Source organism: Eucalyptus grandis, chromosome 11 (assembly GCF_016545825.1).
Source record: "Eucalyptus grandis isolate ANBG69807.140 chromosome 11, ASM1654582v1, whole genome shotgun sequence".
Lineage (NCBI taxonomy): Eukaryota > Viridiplantae > Streptophyta > Magnoliopsida > Myrtales > Myrtaceae > Eucalyptus > Eucalyptus grandis.
Window position 1 is genome coordinate 45,636,544 of NC_052622.1, and position 22,699 is coordinate 45,659,242.

The 22,699-nt window shown below is 42.0% G+C and overlaps 1 pseudogene; it reads left to right on the plus strand.

Moving 5' to 3' along the window:
* The window catches only part of LOC120289963, a 37,748-nt pseudogene extending 22,399 nt beyond the window's left edge, over positions 1-15,349 (plus strand).
* The last annotated feature ends 7,350 nt before the right edge of the window (positions 15,350-22,699 follow it).

Sequence of the window (22,699 nt, forward strand, 5' to 3'; positions counted from 1 at the left end):
TGCGAAGGGTAGTCTGTCATGCCAGTCTCGATAATTCTCGGCTGTCTTAGCCAAGATCTTCTTAATATTATTATTGGCCGCTTCAACAGCCCCATTCATTTGAGGGCGATAAGGGGATGAATTCAGATGCTTGATCTTGAGCTCGCTGAACAACTCATCAATGAGCTTGTTGTTCAAATTTGTCTCGTTGTCAGTGATAATCGTTTTAGGGACACCATAGCGAGCAATTATGTCACGTTTGATGAACTTCGCAACATTGCGAGCAGTGACACTTGCAAATGACATAGCTTCAATCCATTTGGAAAAATAATCTATCGCCACCAAAATGAAACGATATCCATTGGAAGCCTTAGGATTTATCGGGCCGATCACATCAATGCCCCACATTGAGAAGGGCCATGGCTCAGAAAATTGGTGCAGCTCTGTTGGAGGAACATTTATTTTGTCACCATGAACCTGGCAACGATGACAACTTCGAACATACTGAATACAGTCACCTTCTAGCGTGAGCCAATAATAACCTAATCTCATGATCTTTTTAGCCAACATGTGCCCATTCATATGAGGGCCACACACTCCTTCGTGAACTTCTTGCATGATTTCAAAGGGCTTCAAATTTGCATCCACACACCGCAACAAGATTGAATCATAGGATCTCTTGTACAAATTCTCACCACTGACGAAGAACTTTGAGGCCATCTTCATAATGTACTTCCTATCAGCCGGAGTACTTTTCTCGGGAATCCTTGTTTTTGGATGTAGTTCATGATATCGTAATACCATGGTTTTTCGTCAGATTCTTCAGTCACTACCATACAATAAGCTGGCCTTAGCAAAACCTCTATCCTCAAAGGCTCGACTTCTGACCCATCAGTGACTTGCAACATGGATGATAAAGTTGCGAGTACATCTGTAAATTGATTGTGAGACCTCGGTAAGTATTCAAATGAAACTTCATCGAATTCATTGATCAAATCTTCTAGGTACTTGTGATATGGGAGCAATTTAGCATCCTTAGTCTTCCATTCACTTACGGTTTGCAGTATGATTAACGTAGAATCCCCGAACACTTTTAATTTGGCTACACCCATCTCGATTGCAGCTTGAAGCCTAAGGATGCAAGCTTCATACTCAGCTATATTGTTAGTGCATGGGAATATCAATTTCGCAGCTACTGGATGATGCTGTATGTCTGGGGATATCAAAACTGCCCAAGTGCCAGAACCAGATAAGTTCACAGCTCCATCAAAGAACATTGTCCATGAGTCTTCATTTACAGTCAAGATACGGTCATCTAGGGAACGATCATCATTATTTGAGGCTTCTGGATTCTCAGCCAATAAATCGGGGATCACTCAACCCTTAACCGACTTCTGTGGCATATATTGCACATCAAATTCTGATATCAAAATTTGCCATTTAGCCAACCTACCCACCAAAGCTGGCCGATCAAGTAGGTACTTGATAGGATCGTTCTCAGTTACAAGGAATGTCTGGTAATGCAGTGTGTACCGTCTCAATCTATGCAACACCCATACTAGTGCAGCACAAGTCTGTTCCACATCATAATATTTCAGCTCTGACATGGTAAATTTTTTACTCAGGTAATAAATGGCTCGTTCTTTTTTGTCGATGGGACTTTCCTGTGCCAACATCGCACCCAAAGACTCACTATGAATGGTGAGGTAGAGAATCAAAAGATGCCCTGGCGATGGTGGGACAAGAACTGGTGGATTCATCAAGTACTGTTTCAACTTGTCGAACGCTTCTCGACATTCATCATCCCGGTTGACTCGTGCATTCTTTTTCAAGAGCTTGAAGAATGGCTTGGCAGTTTCAGAAAGTTGAGAAATAAATCGAGCGATGTAATTCAATCTGCCCAAAAGACTTCGGACTTCTTTCACCGTTGATGGAGGTTGCAGCTCACATATGGCTTTAGCTTTAGCCGGGTCGATCTCAATCCCTTTACTGTTCACAATGAATCCAAGTAATTTACCAGACGTTGCTCCAAACACGCACTTAGTGGGGTTTAAACGAAGCTTGAACTCACGGAGTCGATCGAACAACTTTTTCAAGGTTTCAATGTGGCTTTTCCCAGGTCAAGTCTTTCCGATCATATCATCAACATAGATCTCGATCTCTTGATGCATCATATCGTGGAATAATGCTACCATGGCTCGCTAGTAAGTTGCCCCTGCGTTCTTGAGCCCGAATGGCATAACCTTGTAATGAAAGGTCCCTCATGGGGTGATAAATGCAGTTTTCTCCTTGTCTACCTCTTTCATCCTTATCCGATTGTACGAGAAAAACCATCCATAAATGAGAATAGTTCAAATCCGGCGGTACTATCAACAAGGACATCTATGTGAGGTAGCGGGAAGTCATCTTTTGGGCTAGCCTTGTTCAAATCCCGATAATCGACACAAACTCGAACTCAACCATCCTTCTTCATCACCGGCACGATGTTTGCTACCCATTCAGGGTATTGTGAGACTTCAATAAATCCGACTTTTAAAAGCTTCATCACTTCTTCTTCTATCTTCTTTGAGAGCTCAGGCTTAGTTCTTCGCAGCCTTTGCTTCTTAGGAGGCACATCCGGGTTAGTAGGCAAACAATGCTCCATGATTGACGAGTCTAACCCAGGCATGTCGGCATAGGTCCATGCGAAGATGTCCTTATATTCCTTCAAAGAATCGAATTAGGCGCTTAACCTCGTCTTTGGGGAGATTCGCCCCTACTTTCACCTCCTTGGCTTCTTCAGTGTCACTTAAATTAATAGTGACGGTCTGCTCTGATGTGAGAGTCTTGGCTTTTTCATGTTGTTCCCAGCTTTGCTGCATCTTGATTGAATCTTCAGGATCATCATTATCATCACTTGTTGCATTGGATTGGACCATTTCCACACCTTGGCATGTTATATGATTGACCCTGAAACATGAAATAGAAGGATCAAAAAGACAACATGGTTAATCATATTTTATTTTATTTTTTGAAAAAAATTTTGAAACTTTTTGCAAAAGCATTTTTCGAAAGATTTCGGCATGAGAAAAGCATGATGAAGCCTAGGCCTCGAGTTCTCCTTGGATTTTGATTTTGTTTTATCGGCCGGATATCATCACCGGCTGGTTTGGTGTACCTCATCATGCCCTCAAAATAAAACTTGTAATTTCATTGAAATTCATCAATCAATTACAATTTATTGAATGGAAAATGCAATTCAAGTCCTAAGAAGAAAGTGAAAAAGAAGAAATCGAAAACAATTCCTAGAAAGCAATAAAAATTCCCACGCAGGGGAATGTGCAAAAGTGATAAATGGGTTACTCTTGTGGGCGAGGGCCCGTTTCTTCCAGAGGTTCTCCATCAATGGCTCCAATGGAGAGGTCATCGAACAAACTTGAAATTCCTTCCAGGGTGTCGTTAGAGTTTTCCGTCTTTGAAGGCGTCGGATCATTCATGTCATCCCATCCACTTGAAACTATATTGCGGGCATCAAAGTAAAAGCTGGGAGGAGCCGAATACTTCACCATATAGTCGAACTTCCCACTTGGCTGTCCGAGAGTATCCATCACTTCAGCTTCATGTTGCATCATAATTGGAGGACCAGGGAACGTCTCATGAATGTTTGGAGGTGGTAAATTTTGCCTCCCACGCCCTTGCTCAGGTGGCGAATTATGCCCTCCCTATCTTTGTCTTCCGGAACTTCCTCCACCTCTTCCATGGTACCCTAACCCAGCAGATCGGGACCTCTGAGGGGCTTCAATGGGGTTTCGAATACCTTGACCATTTCTTCCAAGCCCATTGCTAGGGACAAAACCATTTCTCTTCCTACCATGAGGGTAGCATCTGAAACCTCAGGAGTGGGCGGCGATGAACCTCGAGAAGCATGTATGGTAGACACTAACTCAAATGAGTGGTAACTTGATTCGAACTCAGAATCCGGCTCTACATAGGGGATAGCCGTCTCGTGATAAATCCGGTGGTCTTCTTCACCATACACAGTGACCAGCTTCCTTTCGATCACAAATTTTACAGCTTGATGTAGACTTGAAGGGACTGGACCAGCAGTATGTATCCAGGGATGACCTAGCAGAAAATTGAACGCGGTAGGGATATCCAAAGACTTGGAAAGGAATGTTGAAGACGACCGGCCCTATTTGCACGTCAAGATGGATTTCCCGATCACCTCCTTTTTCGTTCCATCAAAAGCTCTCACGTAAGTCTTCGCAAAGCATGTATCTTGACGGGTCTACCTTGAGGCGGTGAAGAGTGGCCAATGGACATATGTTTAGGGCAGACCCATTATCAATGAGCACTCGGGACACATGAGAAACCTTGTCCTTGACCGATATGTAGAGTGCTTTATTATGCCCCCTACCCTCAAGAGGAAATTCTTCATCAGAAAAAGCAATCATGTCTTTAAGAAGGACTGATCCCACAAAATCCTCCAGCTTATCTGCTTCAACTGTTTCGGGTACACGAATTTCGCTTAGAACCTTCATCAGCAACTTTTGATGCACAGAGGAGGTTTGGATGAGCTCGAGCAAAGAGATCTAGGCAGGCATCTTTCGCAATTGATCGACAATATTATACTCACTTGCTTTAATCACAGCTAGAAATTCCTTAGCCTCTTCGTCAGTGACGGGCTTTGCAGGTTGAGCATTATTTTGAGCATAAGTTCGACCAGACCTTGTAACGAGGTCAACATCTAGGTCATAAGACCAAGGCACCGCTTTATTATTGACATATTCATATGGCTGAGGTATCTCAATCACAATCTCCTCATCAGTTGCATCTTCTAGCGAGGGCATATCTGCGAGTGACGGATCTACTTCTTCCTCACCATCATCGAGAGCAGCCTGCTCCTCCTCCCAATCAATGATGATGTGGGAAATAGTGGAAACTACGCAGTTATGGTCAGCATACACGATGATGCCGTCATCCACCATTTTGGCAATTCTTTCCTTCATCAGTGATAGGGGGACATCTTCTTGATCTGGATAATATCCAGCCCTCACCAGTCCATTGTAGGCATCTGCCACATGCACCTTTGAGTTCTTAACTTGACTGACTTTAGGTTCTAGGATAGCATTCACTGTACCCTCATGCTCTGGTAGCGGATTTTTCTGGCCATTTGGCTGAGCAGTTTGAAATGAAAAGACTTTCGTGTCCAAGAGGCTCTAGATTCAGTGCTTGAGGGTGAAACATTCATCAGTTGAATGTCCCAACTCACCGTTATGATAGTCACACTTCTTTGTTGGGTCGTAATCACGAAGGTTTTCGCGGTTGGGACGCTTTGATTCATTAGTAAGCAAACCTTTCTTTCGGAGGATTGTCAGCACTTGGGATGGAGACCCAGGGAGAGGAGTGAATTGCCTTCTATTATTCGCTTGGGCAAATGATTGACGGCCAGCGGTTTGTGGTTGTCTCGGATTCATTTGGATGGCCGGGGCACGTTTGACATTTTCTTGGCTGTAAGCCACATTCACATCCATAACCGTTTCCTTCTCCTTCTTGGCAGTGAATCTTTTACTAGATGGCTCGGTGAACCATCCTTCCCTTATCCCCATCTCAATTTGTTCTCCTACAGGAATAAGCTGATTGAAGCTTTTGACGTATGTACTGGCCATTCTATTACGAAACTCGAACGGGAGAGTTTTCATGAACAATTTCATCAGCTCCTTGTTGGTAGGCTCAGGAGTAATTTGAGCCGCCAGGTTTCTCCATCTCACAGCATATTCCTTAAATGATTCGCTCCTTTTCTTTTCCATCTGCTCCAGGTCTTCTCGAGAAGGTGCGATGTCCATGTTGAACTTGTACTGTTTGAGGAATGCGTCGGCCACTTCGTTCTAGGTGTCGAGGAGGTTCACATTATTCATCACATACCAATTAAGAGCGGGCCCAGTCAAACTTGCATGAAATGATTGGATCATGAGAGGCTCGTTCTTGACATACTGGGCCATGCGTACGTGGTACATCTACAAATGAGCCTTTGGGCAGGAAGTACCATCGTATTTCTCGAACTCTGGCATCTTAAACTTTTTTGGCATCTTGACTTTCTCGTAAACTAACAAGTCAAATGGAAGTGAACTCCGCAACTCTTGCAATTGTTTCAGTTTTTCTTTAAGTTTGGTGAAGCGTTCATCTTGTTCCGCCTTAGGGACATTGTCAAGCTTAACCTTTTCGGTAGTGACAAACAGTGGGTCATCCTCCAGTTTAGGCATGTCGTCATCCTCAACTTGAATCTTGTTTGTCTACTTTGGGACTACAATCTCTGGGAGAGCGGGTGCAAGGGTCTGATTCACTTGGAGAGATTGCATTTGGGTTGTCATAAGTTGCATAGAGGTGAGCAATTGTTTGAGTTGGTCTTCCACGACAGACATACGATCTCGCATTTCGGTTTGGTCGGCCATTTTTGCTCTCGATTGTGTAATGATGGGCGAACGTGGAGGATCCGTTATCACCTAACATAAGAAATGAACAAAAATAAGCATTCTTATATGGAAATACGCTGATCCATGGCAATATTCTAGAACTTTTATTCATCAATGGAGCTTTTGACAGACCTATCGAAATAGAAACTTGAAATGTCCTAAACAAGTGAACTAGGAAAGTAAATGACTCAAACTCCCTAACCATTAATCTAAAAATGAAAATAGCAAGATTGATTCAAGCATTTCATCTGGCTTGATCAATATACACTCGGGACACCATTCGGCGCAAACGTTTATTCTCCTCTTGAGCTTTTTCAACAACTCTTTTGAGGCGTTTATTCTCAGCTTGATTCAGAGCCATGGTTTCGTTTTTAATATTATCCATTCCATGCGCTTGATAGGTGAATCCAGAGCTGAGAAGATCTCTTCTAATCATGTCTATTGAACCAGAAATCCTTGAAGCACCAGTGTCCCTTGTACCTTCGTCTTCATCCTCAACACCTCCTGAGTTTCGTGTCTCTAATGCTTCTAAGATAGACTATCTTTATGAGGTCTCTCTTAGTGATGAAACCAAGATTTCTGAAACCCAACTCCCCCTCATGAACCCTTATTCTGCTTTCGCAAAACCAACCTCATCATTCTCACCTATCCGCTCTATCCGCCAACTTATTCACCAAACCCCAAAGCAAGTAAAAGAGTATGTCCAATCCTCTAAATTCGACCAGCACCCTATTCCTGCTACTGAAAAGGAATATTTTGTTACTCTCCAGATCCCTCCAGAATTTCCCAGACAATGGGCTCAACAGGGATACACTCATGTCCATTATGGAGTGTTCGTCTTGCTCGACTTTCCACGGTCGAAAAGGTTTGCCAGTTGTGGCAAGAGTAGCATTGCTAGACACCAGGTTTTTACAATACCAGCATGCTTGCATTGGTACTGTTCAAACTACTTTGAATGCAGGAACAGTCTTTGTCACTCTATATCCCAACTTCAACATCGCTCTTTCGGATCCCCAGTTACTTTCTTTTATGAAAGTCCAAGTTCAACTTACTGGAGCCCCTCAAACTGCTGACTCCGTAGCGGCAACACTACATTACCAGATGGTTTATCGAGTACAAAACCATGCACTTGACCTCAACTTCAACAATGGTAATGAAGATGCCTTGTTCATTTCCATGCAAAATGACCAGGCATCCTGTATCCATGTTCCCAGACAAATCCCAAAGGATACGTTGGCCAAGCTTCTTCCAGAGACCTGGATTACCAACTACGAAAAGTTACATCAGCATAACAAACCTTTCCAGTCTACAGACTCAAAGTTCGTAAGAAAAAAAGATGGAACTGTTTCCATCAAATTTGGCAAGGAAAAGGAAGAAAGTCCTTCTATCTTCCAAACCCTCTTCATGATTGAACCATGTGTTCCTCAATCTATTTCCGAGCCGAGATCCAAAAAGCATGTTAGGCATTTTGATGGTGATGGACATCCTGTTCATTACTATAAAGACAATTATGGCCATTGTTTTTGGGATCCTTTTTGTCAATGTTCTCACTGTACAAATTCCCCCGACGAGGTAGATCCTTTTGCAAGACCCCCACCTCGACGGAAAAGGCCAAAGGATAAGATGTTCCAAAGGTACTTAGACGGAGATTTCTCCGTTGATACTCTTGGTGAATGCGACAAATACCAATTCATGGTTTCCTATGCACCACCTCCACCACCAGAGACTAAAACTACATCCCTGACCTCACCGGATCCACCAAAACACCACCATCTCCTCCCCGAAAAAGCAAGTCCTCTCTCCATTCTATAAGCCAATCCTTAAATGGGCTAAGAAGCATTCTTACCCCCTCGAAATTCCGGTAAGAAGTACCATCTCGCTTCTTCTATTGCTATGTTTCAGATACCGACTTTCCTCCTCTTGTCAAGGAAAGTTCTAAACTCTCATTCCCTGCTGCAGAAGAGTTTATTGATCCTTATGGTAGATATCGCCATGTTCCTAAAATTCCTACTCCCACTGATATAGATGAACATGGGAAACAGAAAAAAACCTCTACCGCCGAAGCTGTTCTAAATTGGCAATCAGAGACTATGTTAGCACAAAACAATGCCTTCAAGGCAATTGACTCCAAAATTGGAAGTGTGCAACAAGATCTCCAAAGGTATGATGAAAGTACCAAGAAGATACTTTCTGATTCCTTAAAAGGCTCCACGCCTTGGAATCAGGACAACATCTTGGGTACCATTATCTCGAAAGTCCACCAGAAATAGAAAAGCTCAGACCCAAATCCAGCTTCTTGAAGAAGGAAGGTTCGAGACCATTCGACCCATTAGCACCTCCCGTTAAAACCGGGTATTTACCCCCACCACCTCAAACCTCCATTTTTGCCACTATTCCACCAGATCCTTATAGAAGAGAACCGATATGGCAAATTTACGAAATCGTATCAAAACCCTGCAGAAAGATAGGGGAAAAGAAAAGGCATCACCGAAAAAGCATCACCTACAAAATCAAGTTCCATTGTTATAAGAGAAAGGCCGAAGCAGATGATGCTATCAAATCCATTAGAATCTTTTCTAAAGGATTTAGGCACCCAGAACCCGACTCGTTATCCAACAGCTCGAACAACCCGATCCTCCCAAGACTTTGCTCCAGTGAGAGCAAACTTCTCATGATACTGAAACAGAGTCTTCAATATCCTTTTCCTCCTCCTCATCCTTCTCAATTCCTACGGTCGATACCCTCCCCTTTGCACCAGTCACTTCATCCATATTCATGGCTGACCCACCAGATGATGACATGGAATCAGATTATTCTGATATGGAAATGGGCCAGACAAGCAATCCTACTCGCAACTCCACCCCCCATGTGTCCACTACATCAAAACAATTCTTCACCATTGATGACATTCCTTACTAGAAATGGCTGAACCGTCTTGAAGAATTTCATACATGGTCAAGACCCGTCTATCACCAATCATGATATGAATGATGTCTTGTACAATTTTGTTACAAGATTTACAGAAGCCTAAAGTTCGGTGGCAATCACTTTCGTAACAGACCGCATTCATTTCCGATGTCACCTAATTTCAGCCATGCCCTTACTCTCTTATATCATGTCTTTGTGGGAAAACCCGGTGATCTCATAGAGATAAAAAGAAGAGAGTTCTTTGAAAGAAGATGTTGTTCCCTCCAGAAAAAACATCTTGATAAGCATTTTAAATTAATGCTTCAAACCTTTTATCAAGTTGGAGCGGACTCCAAATTTGAAGCATGTCTTCCTTACTTCCATCCCGAAAGAACTGTCCGGATGGTTGAAAGATCATTCTTTGGAAAGCAAAGACGGGTACAAGATATTCCCTTAGGGCAAATACAGCAAGAAATCCATCTATGCCTAGAAGAATTATGCTTAAAACGCAAGATGGTGCAGACATACATCACAGATGACAAGCGCCTTGAATCAGCCTGTTCCCATCAGGAACTGAAAATCAAATGCTCCAAGAAAGACTGTGATGGTACATGTGGCAAGTATTCTCGGAAGAAGAAACACTACAAGAAGTTTTGGATAAAGAAATCCAAACATGGCTCCAAGCATTTCCGGAAAAAGAAGAAATGGCGATACCTACGCAAAGAAAGGATCGCACAAGCCACAAGAAATCAAATCGTTGTTACATCGCAATCGAAAGGACACTTTGCCAAAAGTTGTCCTCAAGCAAAAAAAGGTCGAATCATCTAATCCATCATATTGAGAACGAAATAGGTATTTCTCTCGAAAATGATGACATTGAATCCTTATTCTCTCGCCGATGAAGAACCATCCGACCAAACTCTTTGTGCCATTCCCTCTTACCAAACTTCCAGTGAAACTGAGTCAGACTCAGAGTCTGAAGAAATTTTCCACATATCACCATCATCCCCATAACCAAATCTGGACATATTTTCGAGCCAGACTCACTGTCCACACTTATTAAATAATGATAAAACTAACATCCTAAATGAATGCTTTTTTTTTTTTTTTTTTTTGGTTTTCTTTTCCATGATTCAAAATAAAATTATTATTCTAAATATAAAAAAAAAAAAAAAACCTAATCCTAATTCAACATTTTTGGATTTTAAATTTCAAGTAAGATTGCAATTTTAATCCTAACACTGGAAATATTCTAAAGCCAATCTAATCCTAACTCAAATATTTTTTGGATTTTTTTTTTTTTTTACAAAAATAAGATTGACTCAACCAACTTAACGACAGGAAATCAAATAAGATAAGATTGATATCTAAAAATTGACGAACCATATCTCGCGCATGAGATCGGGTTGGCCAATTTTAAATTAAATCGCGAATCAAATCTCGGGCTTGAGATTGGATTGTCGATTTTTGTAAGGGATTGCGAGTCGGATTTCGGGCGCGAAAATCGAACTGTCAATCTCTAGCTTGAGGGGCACTTCCACGTTGGAACATCAATCATATATTTAGGAATAATCATACTAAAGAAAAAAAGTAAATAAATGAGAATAACATAAAAAAATAAAGTAAATAAAAAAAAGAAAAGAATTACCTAAATGATTTTTTTTTTTGTTAGATGTGGCTGGTGGTGGGTCACCGAAAGGCAGCTGGTCAGAGGTCCAGCAGGGGGATTGCCGGCGAGGTGGTGCGGGCCGTAGGAGACGCTGGGGTGGAGGTGCAGGCTCAGGCTGAGGCGGATCACCGGCGAAGTGGACACAGCAGCAGCAAAACGGGGAGTCACTCGGGGGAGACTCGGATCGGCACGGTGGTGGCTTCGTCGGGCGAGCAGAGGCGCCGGGCTGGCTGAAGCGTTGCGGGCAAAGGGCTGAACAGCAACACCGGGGCGGAAAGGGATCGCGATCTCGGCTTGGGTCTAGCTCGGCGGAGGCCAACGGGCCGAGCCGCAGTCCTGTGCGAGGCGAGGCGCGAGTGTCGGGGCTCATGGACGGAGACCGGCGGCTATGTCGCACGAGGAAGGCGGCTCGGCCTGTAGCACGGCTCGGGCTTACTCACGGAGGGTGGAGCGTCGAGGCTTCAGGTCGTCGGGGCAGGGGCGCTGATCGAGGCGGAGGCGCGCGACGGATCGGCGATCGGCTTCGATGTCGGGATTGGTTGCGACCACAAGGAGCGGCTCGGCGTCAGGTCATCATTGGAGATGCGGCGCCGGCACGGCGGTGGCTCGGCAGCAGAGGAATCAGGCGCTGGGCTGGCTGAGGTGGATCACCGGCGAAAGCGAGGAGAGGCGTTGCTGCTCGGAGGCCGGCGGCGCAGCCTGGAGACTGGCGATGCAGGGGACCAGCAGTGCGGATACGCAGCAAAAGAACCCCTTGGAGAAGATGAACGGTAGGGGTCTTGTCAATTGCTTTTTTTTTCTTTTTCCCTCTTCTCCCGTCTTCTCACGTCACTTGCTGCAGCTTTCCTCTGTACTTTCTACTGATTTTTTCCTCTTTTCCTCTCCCACAAACCGAAACCCTCTTCTCTGTTTTCTCTCTTTTCACTTTTCAATCTTTTTTTACCAAAAGAAGCCCCCCTATTTATAGAGTGAAAACCTAATTTGTTCTACCTACGAAGATTTGCATATATTGACCTAATCGCTAAGGATCACCCTTCGAAACGGAGAGATGTGCTCAACAAGAAAATAGCCCCCAAATTCTTTATGAAGATTTTTTAAGATAATTCACTCAACTTTTAATATGGCTTCATTATCCGAAATCTTTCAAAATCTCCTTCCTCAACAAAATATTTTTAACGACTTTTAAAAGATAAGTTAAATATTATTGTAAACAAATAAAAAATAAAAATAATTAAAATTGAGGTGTCAACAATCATCTAAGGTTTAGACAATATAAAATAATCAATGACATTTGAATTCACCAAAATTATGGTTAAACCATACCGAACACTTAGGAAAATCTCGAGTTAGAATAATTTGATACTTGACAATCACAACATATAATTCAAAGAATATTCGTACCCATCAAAAATCAAGATGACGGTAGATTAATTAACACCACTCTAACTATCCACATATGCATCAACGTTCATTAATTTTCTAACTGGTCGAACTTGAGACAATTACATTCGTTGAAAATTATCTTCTGCGCCTCACACAATTTATGATCCAATTACTAATTCTACGTGTCCACCTAATTCTTAAGATAAATAGTCCTTAGCCTTATAACCAAAATATAATTATTGGACACCACAAATTCTCAACGTCTAAACATTATTATGAAAAATCTGGATGTCAAACTTCTGCCTTATTTCTTTTCCAGAATCAGACCATGCAAATGATGTGTCGAGTAGTTGCACGTGAACTCAATCAAATGCAGCTCACAGACTCGCATCCTCAAGACTACCTTATTTTTTACTGCCTTAGCAAAAGCGAAGACATTTCTAGTCAACCTTCTCTAGCTAATGGGGTAATGCTTATTGCAGTGTGTTTTTTTACTTGTTTTAAGGTCCTTGAAAGTCGAATTCTGACTACTTGCCAATGGTCTCTTTCACTAACCATCGAGTTTGCAAGCTCTAGACCCTATTCGGCAGTGCATGAATGCATAGCATTAGGGGTGTACATGATCCGGGTGAGTGGTTCCCGACCTAGAACCGAGAACTGCCCGCTAGTTGCATGGATCCACCTGGGAACCGGACCGCTGATCCGGTCCGGTTCCGGTGAATCCATAGAACCGATCCAACCTCCGTGCCTTCCCCTTTTCGCCCTCCCCACATTTGCTTATTCTGGCTCTCCCGACCATGGTAGCTTTATTCTCCTCAAGTACTAGCGCCGCGGCGATGTCCGCTGCGGTGGCAGTCGTGACCCTCGCTCCGCTTCCATCCCGGCCACTACCACCATCTTCGCCACCACCTCCGCCATCTCACACTCCTCCCTTGGGACCAACAATGAAGAGGACAATGGGGATGATGAGCTGTTCTTAGACCTAGAGTTCGCCCATCCTCGAAGATGAGGATGATGGGGAGAAGCCTAAGGAGGGGAAGGAGGAAGAGGGGAGGTAAAAGCAGGATGAGCCCAACAACGAAGAGGACGATAATGACAGTGAATGTGGAGGTGGCGATGAGGATGGCAACGTCGTGGAGAGAGAGTTTGAGTTCGAGGGAGGAAATGAGAATCAACTCACTGTTTCACTGAGTTCGAACTAGGACTTGAAGGGAGATGAGTAGATCTGGAGGTGAATCAAAGAGGAAGAGGGAGCTTGGGGAGATTTTGAATTGAGAGAGACAAGATGGAGTAGGAGAGTAGTGAATTAAAACAAGATGGTGATTAGAGCACTAAATTTTAGATTTGCTAATTTCGAATATTTTAATATTAAAAATTAATATATTATTATAATATAACCGGTCTACCCGAGTGGGCAGATCCGCCCATGGAACCGAGAACCGGACCAATACCCACCGGTTCCCATAAGTGAAACCGGAATCGGATCGATTCCCTTCAAAACCACCGACTCGTCCGATTTCGGGCGGTCCGGGTGAGTCCCGATTCTTTTACACACCACTACATAGCATGGTTCATAGGGTGGTAAATAGTAATTGAGCCAAGTCTAGTCGAATTCGATATTGCCCCTAGCTCAAATTGACTCGCATACTCTGGGCTCAAAACTTGGCCCAAGCTCAATTGAGTATAAAAAATTTGGGCTAGCTTTTGACTTGATCTTGACTCGACAATAAAAGAGTTATGTATGAACACGAGCTCGAGTAATAAGCTCAAACTTATCTTGCTTAGTTTTAATGACTTTTTTTGCCTTTTTTTGTAACTAAAAAATACACTTGAAAAGAACAAAAGAAGGTTGATGAGACTCGGGAGTGCGTTGGGCTGAGTATAGATGAGTTCCAACTGGACTTGATGAGATCCTTAAGTAGCTCAAGCTCGATTAGAAATAAGGTGAGTCGATCTCAAGTAATCATCTAGCAGAGCCTAAGTTAAAATTGACGCTTGGTTGGTCAGCTTTTCTCATCTTATAATTTGATGAACCTTGGATCTGATGTTTTCTAACGTGTTATGGCAGGTCTCAGAAGCATACAAGTCCCAGCGATTTATGATATATGTTCATGCTAAAGGAATGGTTGTGGATGATGAGTACGTCTTATTGGGATCAGCAAATATTAACCAAAGATCATTGGCTGGTACCAAAGATACTGAGATTGCCATGGGTGCATATCAGCAGCATCACACTTGGGCACTAAAGAAGAGGCCTCCACGTGGTCAGGTTGTCATCTTGTGGCTTTTTTGCATAATCCTAATTTCTGATTTGAGGATGTCCGCCAGCTTTTTCAAGCAAGTATGCAATGAATCTTTGGAATACAAATTAGTTGTTCACATTTGTTGAACTGGTTGTATCAAAGCCAAGAACACCAATTTCCAGTCAGAATTATAAGGAAGGCATTAGAATTTATGGTTTTTTTCTGGACAACCTAATATATAGAAGAGAATTCAAGATAGTTTCTACTCTGGTATTTGTTTTGACACGGCGAATGCAGTCACATCTAAAATAGGTTTCTGTGACTGTTGAATGGAGTAATGGCTCTCAGAGATATATGCATTTTGCATCGAGATACATATTTTGGGTATGATTGTTGTGTGTTTGCATTTTTGCCCATCTGTACAGGTATATGGATACAGGATGTCTCTATAGGCAAAGCATCTTGGGGAAGTGGAAGAATGCTCTAATGAGCCTGGCAGTTTAGAATTTGTGAAGAAAGTGAATGAGATGGCTGAAAATAACTGGAACAATTACATGGCTGAAGGTTCATTGCAGGGCCATCGTGTCCGGTATCCCATACAGGGGGACCAAGATGGGAATGTTGGGCCATTGCAAGAATCTGAGGAGTTCCCTGATGTTGGCGATAAAGTTGTCGGTTCCCATTCCACTACAATCCTTGATGTTCTGACAACTTAAGTTCTGTTCGACTCCATGTCCATCTAGTCCTAGGAGCTACAAAGATGTTTCCTGGGCTGTCGCTTCATTCTTGCTATGTACAAGTTTTATGATTTCTGTCTAATTGTTTCTGAGTGGTGCGGCAGTTCAGATCATTCTTTCATTATTTTGTTTTTACCGCGGCTATCTGAATCTTTCCCGGACACTTGCACAATAAGGATCCTCAGCGGTGATCGCATCCATGGTGTGAATATCATATTTGAACAGCTCGGTATCTCTTGGACTTTGGTTTGAAGGATTATGTTATTACAATCTGGGGGCATCTGTGCTTGTGTTTTAGAGGATATTGATGTAACGTGGAAATCGGTGTACAAATGTAGTTGAAAACAACGTCACTTTTTATGAAGTCTTTGATGCCTACAGTTTGAAATGAATAAATCTCAGAGATGCGAGAATCATTTCATGAGATAATTCTTGGCACATATTCATTCATTCTATCCCGACCATATTTATTTGGGATGACTTTTGGCAAATTTTATGGCATTCAAAAGTTACTTTTACTTCATGAGAAATACTTGGAATCTCATAAGATATACGTATATTTGTGCATTATAAGTTCTAAAATTTATTACGAAAGTATGATTGAATTCTGAAAAGGACAATTAAGCACTTATGATTTTATCAATATTCCCAATTTGCCATTACAACTAAAATATACGCCTCGCCCTATAATCCTATGTAAGCTTATCTTTCTCATTTCGCTTCGTGCATGGTATGAACCGCATGCACATCCAATAACAATTACATAACCATGTATATTGACATATAAAACATTAATCTCCCAATACTTTACATATTGTAAAGGGGGCTTTTGAAAAATTCGATGCGTCTTAACATCTCTACCCTACATGTTGCAGATAATCATCAATGCAAATTGCGAGGCATTAATTCCAACGAGGCTTATTTCTCAATTTTCTATTAATCTAGATTTACTAATCAAATTAATTACTAAATTCTATATATTTCCTAATTGATCCATGTGAAATTCTAACACTATATTAAATTATCAAAACAATCCACTTTTCAAAATGGTTTTGCAATTAAGTGCAAATTTTGACTAGTTAATAAAATGTGAATTAAATGTGTAATAAACCAAGAACCTACCATCATAAGTGTAAACAGCTCCCATAGTTTTCAGTTAAAATATGAGACCTTAACTTACTGAAATTACGGAATTGCCCCAATTCTACAATTCTTACATTTTTTTACCAAATTTCATTTCCTTTAATTAATCTCACTTAATCACTAATTAATAATTTTGACTAATGAAGTTTTTTGTTCACAGAAGAATTTATATGCTGTGAATATATATTTCTTTTCTTTCTTGTATGACACAAAATGACTATTACATTTGTTTACATTCATAATTTCATCTTTCTAATACCTCTACTTGTCAAAGTCATCAAAGTCATTCAAAATCCTCTTGAAATCATTCAACCATATTTTTATTTATGAAATATATCCATTATCTATACAACTACTCATAACATCTTCTAATGACATCATAAACATAATGGATCTTTCACGCAATATCAATAACAATTTCAAGATAAAAGCACCGGTAGGCATCAACGGCCATCATTCTCATCTTAAATCCACATGGCATCACCCATGATAGAAGATCATATTGTGACATCCGGATTTCACCGGAACTCAGAAAAGTAACAGCCCGTCACGGATTGACGAAATTGTTATTGGATTGCGTCATTGGCACCATCTGCGGACGCTATTTCGTCATCGTCATCGTCGGCACCACATTCGACCATCATTTCATTATCACCTGCCATTCCGAGACATCGACTTTTGGAAAATTGTGTCCATGCACGGCCATGCACACGTCCAATGCTAGTCCTAAGCGACCTCGCAAATCGACCAAGCTGAAGGCCCGTAGCACGCAACGGCTATGCGTACGACCGCTGCATTTTCCATGCAAGAATGAAGCAACCGAAGGTCCACGTCTGTAGGAATCAACCGAAGAGGAGAAGTTGACCCATGCAGCTACATGCAAGAATTGTCTACGAAGAAGCTACGTCCTACAATGGTCAAAAGACGAAGAGATGTTGACCGAGAGAGAGAGCCCACGCCCCCGTTCCCTTCGATAGTCAACAAATCTCAAGATGTTGACCAAAGGGCTACGTCTATAGCCATGCATGCAAGAAGGGAGGCTTTGACCATCTCAGCAGCTGCAACGTGCACGCCGGTGTTGTCCTCTTCAATTGCCGCCAGCGTGATTTCCATTTAGTTGACTCAAGAGTCAACTAAACAAGCCCACGCCCTTGCATGCACGAGAGAAGCTGGCGGTCACCGAAGCCCGTGAACATCACGTCCTCCTCCAGCTGTCAACGTGCGCACGCTCCTCTCCTTCTTCGGCCAGCAGAGGCCACGTCTTGCATGCAACATGCAAGATGGCGTGCAGCAGCCCATTCGGCGGTCAACGAATGGAGAAACTTTGACCAACAAACCGCCACCTTCGTGCTTGGATGGCCAGCGAAGCAGAAACGTTGGGACAGCTGCAAGCCACGTTTCTTCCACCCGTCCTTGCCTCCTTCTACCGCCGACGTCCTCATTTTGTTGACTTGGGAAAATCAACGTGCGGAGCTTTCGAAGGGAACGGAACACAGCAAACAGAGAGAGAGAACAGCGAGCGAGAGAGAAAGCAAAATATAGAGAGAGTAGAAGAGGAAGTCGTTCCTCTCTGCCCGCACGCGCAGCCGCTGTCCACCGCCGTGCCGATCCAGCCATCCCAACCGAGCCGCAGCTGCCACACCACCATGCCAACCCCTCGCCATCGACGTCGCAGGACTTGAGGCAAGTCGATATCCACTAATCTATATCGCGTAGACTATGTCGTTGCTGGATAAATACATTCCGCAACCTAACATTATTGTGGGATACTTACATAAATTGATGTAGATATAGTCGATCTAACCGAAAATGTTAGAAGCCTTATGTAGAGAATCGGTGATGGTGCACGTATCTGGTCTCTTTGGCATTCCGTGAATTATAAATTTGAGTGTTATAAGGCTTGTGAGCAATTCTAGAAATTAAAGGGGTTGGGCCACTATGGTTGCCGATTTTTGTAGGATCTTCTATGGTTCGATTTAGGGTGACCTTCTTCATGAAAGTTATGATATATACCTAGATCTACGATATATATTTATTTCAAAATTTATATACCTAGATCTACGACATATTTATTTCAAAATTTTCGGGTCACGAAGATCAACTCATGGACCTAATTTCCTACCAAGATGGAACTGTCTGGAATTGCAGTTTTAATGAACTGTTTTCATTAGCGCGAGTTGGCATATTTTAAAGATTTATATTGCATTATAAATTTTGATATGAAATTATCTTAGACTACTACACTATATTTGTGATTATTGCTGTCGTCAAACCCTTGGGTCGACGATGCCCCGAGAGTCGAGATTGCCTAGAGGGTCACGATGGTGATGCTTTTGAATGTCTGGGGACTGGTGAGCCCTAGAGGTTCCCCGGGAGTGTCAGGACGGCCAAATGTATGACGATACGGATTTCGGAGGGTAGGGGCAGCCATTGATATGGCGAGCCCCGGCGATTCCTCGCGATGCTAGGTGAGGCGCGAGATGCTTGGAGGTGTAACGCAACATGCTCTGGATGCCCGGTGACTGAAATATGGAACCGGAGGCTTTTGTGACGCCAGGTTGGGTGCAAACACTGGTCCTCTAGGAGTAGATGTTAGTGAACTGCAAAATTTATTGAATTCTAAGGTTTCATGGACCTACTATGTCATACTCTTTCATAGACAATCTTATTGGTTTAGTGCATGTCTACTTCTTCAGTTATGTGTATCGTTTTAAATTACATAAATTGGGTAACGATAACTTTATGTAATATAGTTTAGTGGAATTTTAAGTGCTAAGTAGTCGTACTCACCCCTTGTGGGGCTAACATATTTCAAAGTAGGAAAGAATGTCACTGCTACCCCCACCTCCCAGCACCTTCTACAATGTCCCCATTGACATGAGATGGGAGCAAATTGAACATCCGAATCCAGACATGCCGGGTTTGACTTAAATCCGGGTGCAAGCGATCTTGACTTTTGATGCCGGCTTCCTTCGGGTCCGGTAGTCCAGAATTTTGCCGTCCTCTACATCAGGTTGGACGGTCATATGATGGGACCATTGCCGCCACCACCAAAGGAGGATGACAGAGGATCCAGTAGGACTGAGTAGGGGGGGAGAACGAGAGGCTGTAGGAAATTTTTGGACATCAGCACTGCAGATGGATGACACTATAGATGGCTAACCAAATAGTCGGGTTTTTTTTTTTTAATACACATATGGCCAATATAGAAATAGTTGGTCTTTTTGAATGTATCGACAAGCGACATCCATTACATGTATATATAAATAAAAGGTGCCTGGTTAGTGTGTATATTTGGTGTGCATCATTTCTGAGTATAGGAAAGGGAGTTGTTGGATACGCTTCCATCATATACATTGCATAGAGACCAATGAAGTGTGTGATAGAACCCCCACATGGATTCCCTGAAGTCCATTGATCTGAAAAAGAAGGACATCCAGAACGAGGTAAGAAGTGTGGCAACCCTAACGGATACGGAGGTCCGTCGAGTGAGGGCGCCCTGCGCAATGTATATGGCGGAAGCATATCCAACAACTCCCTTTCCTATACTAAAAATGATGCACACCAAACATACACACTAACCGTGCACCTTTTATTTATATATACATGTAACAAATGTCGCTTGTCGGTACATTAAAAAAGACCAACTATTTCTATATTAGCCATATGTGTACTAGAAAAAAAATGACTATTTGGTTAGGCATCTACGACGTCATCTGTCTGCGGTGCTAGTGTCCAAAAATTTCCTGCAGCATCTCGTTCTACCCCCCTACTCGGTCCTGTTGGATCCTCCGTCATCCTCCTCTGGTGGCGGCAGCAATGGTCCTGGCCGTCCGACCTAATGTAGAGGACAACAAAATTCTAGACTACCAAACCCGAAGGAAGCCCGGCATCAAAAGTCAAGACCGCTTGCACTCGGATATAAGTCAAACCCAGCATGTCTGGATTCGGATGTTCAGTTTGCTCTTATCTCATGTCAATGGGGACACTGTAGAAGGTGCTGGGAGGTGGGGGCAGCAGTGACATTCTTTCCTAGTCTGAAATATGTTAGCCCCACAAGGGGTGAGTACGACTACTCAGCACTTAAAATTTCACTAACTTATATTACATAAAGCTATCGTTACCCAATTTATGTAATTTAAAACGATACACATAACTGAAGAAGTAGATAGGCACTTAGATACACAGGATCAAAGTGATCAGGTCTGATCGGGGTGACGAGTACTTTGGCAGGCACACTAGCTCATCAAGTAATCATTAACTTCTTTTTAAAAACACGAATGGGTAATATTATTTATACTTTAAGCTAAAACCAAATAAGGATCAAGATTACTAAGAGAATCAACCTAATTTACCCCTTAGAGATTCACTTGTCTTGGATGGAAAGTTTGAGCAAACATAAAGCTTAATCCACCTAAAAATCAGATGATGCGATCTTGAATTAACACTAGTTGAGCAAATCAAACACCTAATTCAACACTAGGCTAAAAATCTATAATGTTGTTACTCATGTGACTACCTATAATTTTTGACAAAAAAAATTGTGAAAGATATTTTATTATAGAAGAAATTTGTGAAACAAACTCAATGAATTTTACTTTTGATAATCATTCTATATGCGTATCTAGTCATTTGGTCATGCCTAAAAATACTACGTGGACACATTTTTTACTGTCAATATGTGATAACAAACTCATGTACTAATTTTTATTCACTTATGCATATTAAAGTTAGTAAAATTACTTTACCAATTTGATTTTTTTCTCAATTATGACATATAATTAGATATCGTGAAAATCAATAAGTTCCACGTTCATGAATGTTCAAAACATTTTCATCGATTCTAACTCGCTTCACCCTTTTGACCCTTTAAAAGATTTAATAACCCTTAATAAAGTCACATACTTAAATATCACAGCTTCAAAAGCTAATTTTTAGAAATTTTCCTAGCTTCACAAATTCATCAATAGGTTTGTAATTAATCACAGCTATCGAACAATTCATTCAGACCATTAATCATCTTAATATCCTAAATAATATTAGGAAGCAAGGAAACTTCAAGATGTCACGCTATAGTTACAACGCAGTGGAGCAATTACATGTCAATCGGTCCACCGCAAGTCCGTACACTTCCTCTTCCCTTCATGGGTTGGTCCGGTTGTGTATAGGGAGGAGATGGCATCGGGTTAAGTGATCGTGTGACCAGCTCCACGATCTCTAAGCCTAGAGAACACATGAGGTCCTCGCGAACCCACTTGGAGACCCTGACCTAAGAATTGTATTAGAAAAATCTGTACAATTATTTCATCTCGCCGAAGAACATATTTCATGTGATATTATACATTATAATTCCACCCAAAGAGCTGTGTCAAGTCATGATGGCGATGATATTTCATCGACTGATCATAATTTTTCACCCGTTATGAAATCCATTTGTGGCAAGTTATACCAAACCCCTATTGTTTGTACATATCTCAATTTTAAGTAACTTTTTATCTCATATGCCATTATCACATAATATACCATTGCAAGAAACTATTATCGGGTTAAAAACCTTTATTGTAATTTTTTGATGCCATATATTGGGTAGTGCCATGTGGGATTTTCTGAAATCATTAATCAGTTGCCACAAATACATAATTGGGCTTGTTAGGATTTGCTAGACAATCACATAGAAAATAGAGTAAAAATGAGAAAGAGAATTTGCCTGATTATCACACCTCAACATGGCTCCACCCCCACTTTAAATTGTTCTTTTCTTTTATCTTTCTCTAATTGTAGCTCCCATTACTCTCTCTCTCTCTCTCTCTCTCTCTCTCTCTCTCTTCACTTCCTTTTCTTCTTCATACTTTACCAACTGCCCCAATCGATGGGGAGTATGAATCACACCTCAACACGGCTCCACCCCCACTTTATTTCATACCCACTTTATTAGTAACTTCAAATTTCTCTTTTTCTATTTTTTTTTTCAAATTGCAGCTCTCATCACTCTCTCTCTCTCTTCTCACTTCCTTTTCTTCCTAGCCATAGCCGTGACACATCATCCCGTGCAAGTTGTTGTTTGCGTGTTTGGTGAGACTGTGGCATATTGCAAGCAGTTGTTTGCGTGTTTGGTGAGACCATCTGGCAACCTTCTCATTGTCGTTTGCGTGTCATCATCGTGACACGTCATTCTATGTGAGTTGT